Consider the following 9,248-nt stretch of genomic DNA (forward strand, 5'->3'; position numbering starts at 1 on the left):
AAGCTCATAAGGCAGTTCACAAAAACTAAACATAATACAATAAGCAGTTTTCTTAAAATCAGTAATACAATTAGTAGCATAATTTAAGTGAAATGAACAATAAAAAGCCACAGCGTAAAATCAGCAGCAACAGTAAAACGAAAATTAAATATTGTATTAGTCATGTTTATACATCCTAAGCACAAAACCAAAAATAAAAATATCTTCGTGCCAAAACCCCGAGAAGCTTCATGCAAGGATATGGGTGTGGTGAGGGACTTCTAAGGTAAGGTGAAGAGACAGCCCTGTTTCTGGTACCCATTATCTTAACCTCTGAAAGTGGCAGAGGCATCTGAAGAGGATCTCAGCTGTCAGACATATGGCAAATGTCTTTATTCCATGTAGGTTAGGGCTTTAACTGGCAGCCAGGATAGGTTTGGCTGCCCCACCCCCCCACCCCAGCATTGGCAAGATCTGTTCCAGGCAAAAATTATTAAATTATTAGATATAATAGGTGTGATGCATTTAATTTCCTATTTCATAAAAGAGTTTTAATTGAGTTTGGGGTCCAGTTAAATTTCCATTTCTTCCATAATCTGATTAACACTTTTCCTACTGTGCATAATTTTCAAGGTTAAGTTTTGTTCGTTACAAAACTGTTGGTGCTGTATATCAGAATTCTATATTCTGTTCATTGTCAAGATTCTGTTATAAAAGTTTAAATCAGTCTGCTGTTAGAACAAGAGAACAATATAGCAATGCAGCTTTATATTATAACACTTTAAAATTTCCTTTTTGTTACGATTCTTAGCAGAATTACAGAAAGCTGCTGTGAGTGCTGCATCTTTTCTGGCATCAGTAGCCACGGAATAGTGCTTAGTGATAGTGCATTTGGAAATGTGCAGAAGACCTGATTTAGGGCCTGAATATGAAATTACTAGATGATTTCATTATTAGTCAACTAAGGGATGGAGGTAGTCAAAAGTTTGACCAAAAGGACACAAAACTTGGGTCTGTTTCTGGTTAGCCCTTAACAAGAAGCACTTCCATTTTTCAAAAAGTCTGCCATGAAAAACATCATGATGTGACATCGCCCCATGGGTCAGTGGCCAATTGCATAGGGTATTCACCCTTTGAACATTTATGACAGGATTTGCACCTTTTAACCTCCTTTTTTACATAAAGAATTTACACTTGGAGGACTTGTGAGAGATTTCACACCAACCCTTGGTGCTGATTGGAGGAGCATGACAAATGATTGATGGGGCCTGGCACTTTTTCTACCACCTTGGCTACAAATTGTAGTAAATATGGTTTGCCAAAGGCAGAAGAAAGCCCGAGGGCCACACTTTTCCTCAAATGGAGTTTAGAAAAGAGGAACTCTCCATAGTAACACAGAAAGAACTGAGGGAAGGGCACTCTGCCCCCTCTTTTTACACTAGAAAAGGTGGGGGAAGCAGCACACTCAAGAATTCCGGAGTTTCAGAATCTCTGCATGGCAGGCCTGCATGTGCACAGTAACTAATGTGAGATTGCACAGGTATCATGATGATGAACAAGTGACTTCACACTGCAAATACTGGAACAGGGAGAAGAGGCACATTGCAGTAGTTTCTGTGTTGCTGAAATATCAGAAGGGCCCCGTAATCAGTGTATTATGCTCACTTAGCAGAAGGTTACTAACCACCTAAAGCAACCTTATAGAATAACAAATGCAGGAACTGTGCCTTCTAATTCCCTAAGTATCTATAACAAGCATGTAACTTCGGTTATCAATTGCAATATTCACCTGCCATGTATTTAGAAGGAGCACCCAGCACATCACAATTACATGGCTGCAAACACTACTTGTTACTTCTGCCCTTCTTCAGAAACTATGACGAGTGACCAGTGAAAATCACAGGGATTCAGAACAGCAGCTTACCTCCTCTCTGAAGGTAGTGTGTACATAAACTGTGGTTGACTTCTAAGAATATAGAGTTTAAGTCTCTGAAAGCCTTTGCAGAGTGGTAAAGCTGCAATACTGTAGTCGGAGCCCTCTGCTCAGGACCTGAGTTGGTTCAGGTAGCCGGCTTGAGGCTGACTCAGTCTTCCATCCTTCCAAGGTCGGTAAAATGAGTACCCAGCTTGCTGGGGGAAAGTGTAGATGACTGGGGAAGGCAATGGCAAACCACCCTGTAAAAAGTCTGCTGTGAAAACGTGAAAGCAACGTCACCCCAGAGTTGGAAACGACTGGTGCTTGCATAGGGGACTACCTTTACCTCTTTTTTTATGACCTGGAAACCTGTCCTCTAAACATAGCAAGTGGGAGCACAATTTCAGATGAAAAAGTATTTCTGCTAGGTTTGCAAAATACCATGTGGATATGGTTTAAGTTGAATTGTGAAAAAAAGTTTTAGAGGTGCTGTGATTTGGTGGTACTTTGTATACCAGTTTGGTAGGGAATAAACTCATATTATGCTGAACTAGTTTAGTTTAGTGCAAAGACCAGAACAGGAACTCTGATCAGATGGAAGTTCAAAAGATTATATGCTCAGGAAACTACATTACAAATTCTGCTTCCAGTTTCCTATTTGTTGCTTTCTTCTCAGTACAGGCACCAGGAATCTGCAAAAGCAAAATATGTGGTGACAGACAACGGGGGAAGAGAATGAGTAGGCATATACAGTAGTCTAAGCATAGCAACGCTACATTAGATTTTCCAACATGAGTTTTCATTGACATTGTTACTTTTCAGAAGACTGATTTGTAAAAAGAACAACAACAACAAAAACGCAGGTGGGTGTCATTGTCCTTGTTTACACACCAAAATTTTAAGGAAGAGGCCTACTATGAAGGAAAAGTTAGTAGTATTTGGAGAAGGTTGCTTTCTGCTCTACCCGCCTTTGTTGTTGGCCAGATCAGATAACACCAACACCAGTTTTAATGGAGTAACATGAGAGGGACCAGGCACAATTGATGATCTACTCAAAAGTGTCATCTTATTCAATAGTGCCTACTCCCAGTAAAGTGCCCTTAGAAACGCATAATTCATCTGTGATTGTCAACCGATTACAACCATACAGCACTTTCTAATAAGGTTTCCATGGAATCAGCCAATTTTTATCCTTCCTCCAGCCCTCGTTTGCTCGTGGTTTACAGTCACGCGCAGTTCTCTACCTGCCTGCAAACCTAGCGCGGAGCAGGAAGACGACAGCAGCCTGCGTATTCCACTCAACTGGCGAGAAAGGACTCGGTGCTCGCATATTTGGCACAGCCCACGAGAAGAGGCGGAGCATGACTGAGTTTACACGTGCCGTTAGTCGTGCAATATGGGTGCGAGTTGCGGTGATGGACTGCTTTTCAGTGGCGCAAACTAGTGAGTGAATAAACTATTTTTCCCTTTGGGACACTTTCGTACCCTCTCCTTTTATATTAATGTCGTTTCTGGTTTGGGGTGGCAGGTGGGCTTAACGGTTGTGAAGGGCCCTGAGTCAGTCGGTGGGACCAAATCCAAAACGAGTAATTTGGTAAATCACCGGATGAACCACAGACGATACGACGGCCCCAAATGCAAAGGCAGTATGATATGCAAACTTACGGGAGCTACTGTTTTGCAACAGATGATACGATCGGGTTGTTTTAGCTTAAGAAGCATTCTTAAAAAAAACAAAGCCCCGTAAAATAAAGGACACATACAACCCGATCATAATATATGCTTACTCGGCAATAAGTCCTTCTAGATGTACTAGAACGCCCTCCCAGGGGAGCGTGCATCGGATTGCGGCCGTAATCACTCTAAATGCTAACTAGTCCGGGAGGATTGTGGCCGTGATCACTCTAAATGCTGACTCGCTCTGTGTATTAGGGAGCGGGAGGGCGCTGAGAGCGGCGCGGTGGAGTTCCAGTGCACAGCCCGGCAAGGCAGCCATTTTTTCTTAGCCCACCGAGTTGGTGACAGAAACGAAGGGCTCGGCGGCTGCGGCCCTCGCTCTGCCTCTGGGGGGCGTGGCGCAATGAGCAGAGCGGGCCTGCAGAGGCCGCTGGACGCTTTAAGAGTGCGGGTTGCATCGCCGTGAGGTTGCTAGGGCCGGCTCAAGAAACTGGGGGCTTTGGGTGTGGAGCCAGGATCAAGGGCGGGACAAGCATGCTTCAACTCCGAAGGGAGTTCTCGACATCATATTTAAATGGACCGCACACTTTTTATATGCCTTCCCTCCGTTTAGGAATAAGGATAGGGGCACCTTCTTTTGGGGCTCATAGAATTGGACCCCCGGTCCAGTCTTTTTGAAACTTGAGGGATGTTTGAGGAGAGGATGCTATGCTGACAATTTGGTGCCTCTACCTCAAAAAACAACCTCTCCAGAGACGCAGATATCCACAGATCCAGTCTCCATTATACTCTATGGGAATCAATCTCCATAGGGTATAATGGAGTGCCCAGCAGACATTTCCCTCCCCCTTCCGGGCTTTCTGATAACCCTGAAGTAGGGGGAGGGCCTTCAAACTGGGGAATCCCCTGCCCCAACTGGGGATTGGCAACCCTATGGATTGTCATGAGGCCTTAAAATGGTAGAGGAAATCAAAGGGCATGCCCAAGACATTTAGCTCTGTTGCTTGTGGTGGCGTTGCAGCACCGGATTCAGGAGTAATTACTTCAGACCAGAGTTTAGCCTCCCGCACTTCCTAAAGCAGATACAGTGGTATGCAGGATGGAAAACTAGATGCTGGCGGCAGGTATAGATATTCTTAATGTGGCAGGTAGTCTGTGTTGCTGAGCTATATGCTCAGAGTGCATTTATGTTGGCAATAAAGAAAAGCCACAAACAGTCACACTGTTTGTGACTGTTCTTCATGTGCACCTGTGACACTGTCCTAGCCATTGTTTTACACACTGATATGCATTTGTTTATAAATTTAATGGGAGAGTCTGTAGCTCAGTGATAGAGCATCTGCTTGGTAGGTCCCTGACATTTCCAAAGGATCTGGCAGAAGGTAACGTGAAAAATCTCTGCCTGAGATCCTGTGGAGCCACTGCCAGTCTGAGTAGACAATACTGTCTTTGATTCAGTATAAGGAAGCTTCATCTCATTGATTGTAGCGAGACTCGCTTCTGAGGAAAGTTGCATAAGAGTGAGCTGTGCATGGACTGTGGATCATGGGATATGTAATCTGCAGAGAACACTTAAAAGAGATTTTATTCCTTTGGTTGGTGGAAGACCAAAGAGAACATGATGCTGTAGAGCAAGATGACAGTACAGTTTCTCTAATGTGGAATTTAACATGGAAAGAGGAGCCACTGCACAATCTTCAGGGGTGGACTGGCCGACCCGTGTAGCTCTTCTTTGCCACCTCCGAATTGTGCGATAGGTGAGGAGACTCTGGAATAGATGGTCCTTGTTCCATGTAAATTGAATGGTAGCCTGCCTGTAAGACTCTTCCTGCACAAGTGCACATGGTTTTGAAGCAGCTCTGTTGCCTGGGTTGTGATCTACCTGGTTTCTGATTTTTATCGTTTATTACAAGAGGCCAGAATGATGTTGACCAGAACAGGCTGGATCAGACTAACAGTTAATCGAGTCCAATATGCTGCTTCCAACAGAGGCAAGCCAGATGCTTAAAGCCTGCTACGAAAGCAACAGATCTTTCCTTTTGGCTGTCATAGCTATTAGCTGTTAATACCTTCCATGACTTGATCTAATCTCATTTTAAAGCTGTCTAATCCATATCTTGTGACTGCATTCCAGAAGTTAATTATGCAGTGTGAAGAAGTACTTTCTTTGTACTAAAGCTGTTGCTTCTTTTTATTTTATTTATTAGGTTTTTATCCCACTTTTTCTCCAGAGATTTTAGGATGGCATGCATATTTCCTTGACCTCTTCATCCTAATAACAACCCCTGTGAGGTAGACTGAAAGATAATTAGTCCAGGATCATCTAGTGAGGCTATGGCTGAATGGGGATTTGAATCTCATTCTCCCCAGTGCTAAATTCACACTCTAACCACTACAGCACTAGTTTTATTGATTGACCCATTTGAGTGTTGTAATAGAGTGAGGACACTTTTCTCTTTCTGTACCAGGCAGAGTTTTTAAAATGTCTACTATTACCCCCCCCCCCCCCCCCCCGGTGAGCTATGTAGCCCTACATGGATCAAGGCTTGCTAACTGTGTGCATACAGAAGGGGTGATTAATTGTATTGCTCAGATTGGGATGATCTGACTCAAGGTTGCCAGTAGACCTGAAGAATATATGCCTTCAACAGAGGCTTAATTTGTAGAGGTGGGCAGCTGGAGCTTTGTAAGTATGGTAGTAAATGCCTGGTAAATAGTGCACATTCTCATGGGGCCAGTTCTCAGAGCCACACCTACTTCACAGGATTGTTGTGAAGATTCATTGCCCTGAATTCCTTGGAGGAAGAGTGGGGTACAAATAGAAAAGTATAGCTTCTTCCTGTCTAGTTTTAATGTGTGCATGCACATAGTGAGCCTAACCTATTGTGAGGAACTCCAAAGGGATCTGTTGAGGCTGGGTGAGTGGGCGTCAACGTGGCAGATGCGGTTCAATGTGGCCAAGTGCAAAGTAATGCACATTGGGGCCAAGGATCCCAGCTACAAATACAAGTTGATGGGGTGTGAACTGGCAGAGACTGACCAAGAGAGAGAACTTAGGGTCGTGGTAGATAACTCACTGAAAATGTCAAGACAGTGTGCATTTGCAATTTAAAAAGGCCAATGCCATGCTGGGAATTATTAGGAAGAGAATTGAAAACAAAACAGCCAGTATAATGCCCCTGTATAAATCGATGGTGTGGTCTCATTTGGAGTACTGTGTGCAGTTCTGGTTGCTGCACCTCAAAAAGGATATTATAGCATTGGAGAAAGTCCAGAAAAGGGCAACTACTGTAGAATGATTAAAGGGCTGGAACACTTTCCCTATGAAGAAAGGTTGAAACGCTTGGGGCTCTTTAGCTTGGAGAAACGTCGACTGCGGGGTGACATGATAGAGGTTTACAAGATAATGCATGGGATGGAGAAAGTAGAGAAAGAAGTACTTTTCTCCCTTTCTCACAATACAAGAACTCGTGGGCATTCGATGAAATTGCTGAGCAGACAGGTTAAAACGGATAAAAGGAAGTACTTCTTCACCCAAAGGGTGATTAACATGTGGAATTCACTGCCACAGGAGGTGGTGGCGGCCACAAGCATAGCCACCTTCAAGAGGGGTTTAGATAAAAATATGGAGCAGAGGTCCATCAGTGGCTATTAGCCACAGTGTGTGTGTGTGTATATATATATATATATTAAAAAAATTTCGCCACTGTGTGACACAGAGTGTTGGACTGGATGGGCCTTTGGCCTGATCTAACATGGCTTCTCTTATGATAAAAGGAAGTACTTCTTCACCCAAAGGGTGATTAACATGTGGAATTCACTGCCACAGGAGGTGGTGGCGGCCACAAGCATAGCCACCTTCAGGATGGGGTTAGATAAAAAATATATATAATTTTCTTTTGGCCACTGTGTGACACAGAGTGTTGGACTGAATGGGCCATTGGCCTGATCTAACATGGCTTCTCTTATGTTCTTAACCTCTTGTTGAATGTGAGTGATGCTTTCTCTCAAAATGCTTAGCTTTTTACTGTCAGCTGCCTTAGCTTTTGTGTGGGAGAGATGCATTCACAAAGTAGATATGTGTGACCGTATTTGGCACCACTTACCATGAGGAATGATCCATTGGGGGATTGGCAAGTCTTTTCCTCATGTTAGAGTTTAAGGCGGCAATTTTATGGACACTTTTGTGGGAGTAAGCCCCATTGAATAACTTATGAACAAACCTGACTGGCTCCTGAAGTAGGATAGCTCAGCCAATGAGTCAGCTACTGTGGATGCAGTTTTGCCTTTTGAAAATGTATCCTATTGTGTTGGGAATTGCCCATATTATAGTAAAAAATTTTATCCTGTGTTCCATCTTTGAATGTTTTAAAGAAAAGTATTTAAAGAACATTGATGAGAGAAAACAATCCTCAGGGACTCCGTATTTCAGATCTCAAACTGATAGTTAGCATTTCTGATGGAAATCCTTTGTGAACATTCTGTCAGAAAAGAGCAAAATGTAGCCTCTTTTCCTACTCCATTCCAAATGCTTCAATATTAAGTAAGGCTCCACAGTATCAAATGTTGCTGACAGATCTAACAAAATTAATGGAGATTTATTGCTTCTATCCATTTGCAAATGGAGACCATTCACAAAGCAACTACACCAGTTTTTGTTTCCATACCGGGCCTGCAGACAGATTGAAAAGGGCCAATGGAAGATGAATCATTCTAGGCCAGAATAACTCTGAAGTTATTCTGTCATCCTTCTTGGTCACATTGCCCAAAATGGAAGTTTTGAAACATGCTTATGATTGGCAAAGCCTTCCTTGGTCAAAGCTTGATTTTTCAGTAGTGACCTCACAACAGCTTCTTTTAACATTCTCAAGAAATTCATGTTTACCAGAGACTTCCTTGTATATAATTTTAGCAAGGGAAGCAGATATTTTGTCCTTGCAACATTTAACAAGCCAGGAAGGGAAATATCTAATATGCACATGGCACTCTTCACAACCTCCAGAATCCTGCCCACATCCAAATTAGCATTAGGTTCCATTATGAAAGGCAGGCTATAAATGTAATAAAACAAAACAAAAATATCAGGAAGAGGAGATGCAGTCGTTTTTTTGAAAATCAGTTACATGTCTGGGATCTTGATGTGGATCTCCAGCATCACAGCAAAACTTTTGACTGTGTAGATTATGAAAAGTTATGTTTGGCTTTAAAAAAATGGATATACTATAACATCAGATTGTTTTGATGTGTAGCCTCTACTCTGGACAAGAGGCTGTTAGGACAGAATATGGAGAAACAGAATGGTTTCCAGTTGGCAAAGTTGTCAGACAAAGGGTGTATTCAGAACCTGTCATAAAGAAAACTGGATTACATTTTGAAGAATATAACCTTTTAAACGCTCCCCCCTCCCCCGAAAAAAAACCTTCTGTATCAAGCTAGACATTCTGTAAGTACTGGAAGTGTGCACCAGAAAATAGTTGCTGATCAAGGAAACATGGTTGGAATACATCTTGCAGTGAACGCAAAAGTGTTCTTTATCTCTCTGCATTTGATGAAGTGGACTATAATGAGGAACTTGATGAGAGCCAGTTTGGTGTAGTGCAGGGTGGCCAACGGTAGCTCTCCAGATATTTTTTTGCCTACAACTCCCATCAGCCATGCTGGCTGGGGCTGATGGGAG

General features: G+C 42.8%; 1 protein-coding gene across 1 annotated transcript in view; it reads left to right on the forward strand.

Moving 5' to 3' along the window:
• The first annotated feature begins 3,260 nt into the window (after window positions 1-3,260).
• ARSG (arylsulfatase G) overlaps window positions 3,261-9,248 on the forward strand; it is a 139,256-nt gene continuing 133,268 nt past the window's right edge. The window contains exon 1 of the mRNA XM_060253080.1: window positions 3,261-3,337. The gene's annotated coding sequence lies outside the window, so the exon portion shown is untranslated. The remainder of the gene's footprint in view (window positions 3,338-9,248) is intronic.

Source organism: Heteronotia binoei, chromosome 13 (genome assembly GCF_032191835.1).
Source record: "Heteronotia binoei isolate CCM8104 ecotype False Entrance Well chromosome 13, APGP_CSIRO_Hbin_v1, whole genome shotgun sequence".
Lineage (NCBI taxonomy): Eukaryota > Metazoa > Chordata > Lepidosauria > Squamata > Gekkonidae > Heteronotia > Heteronotia binoei.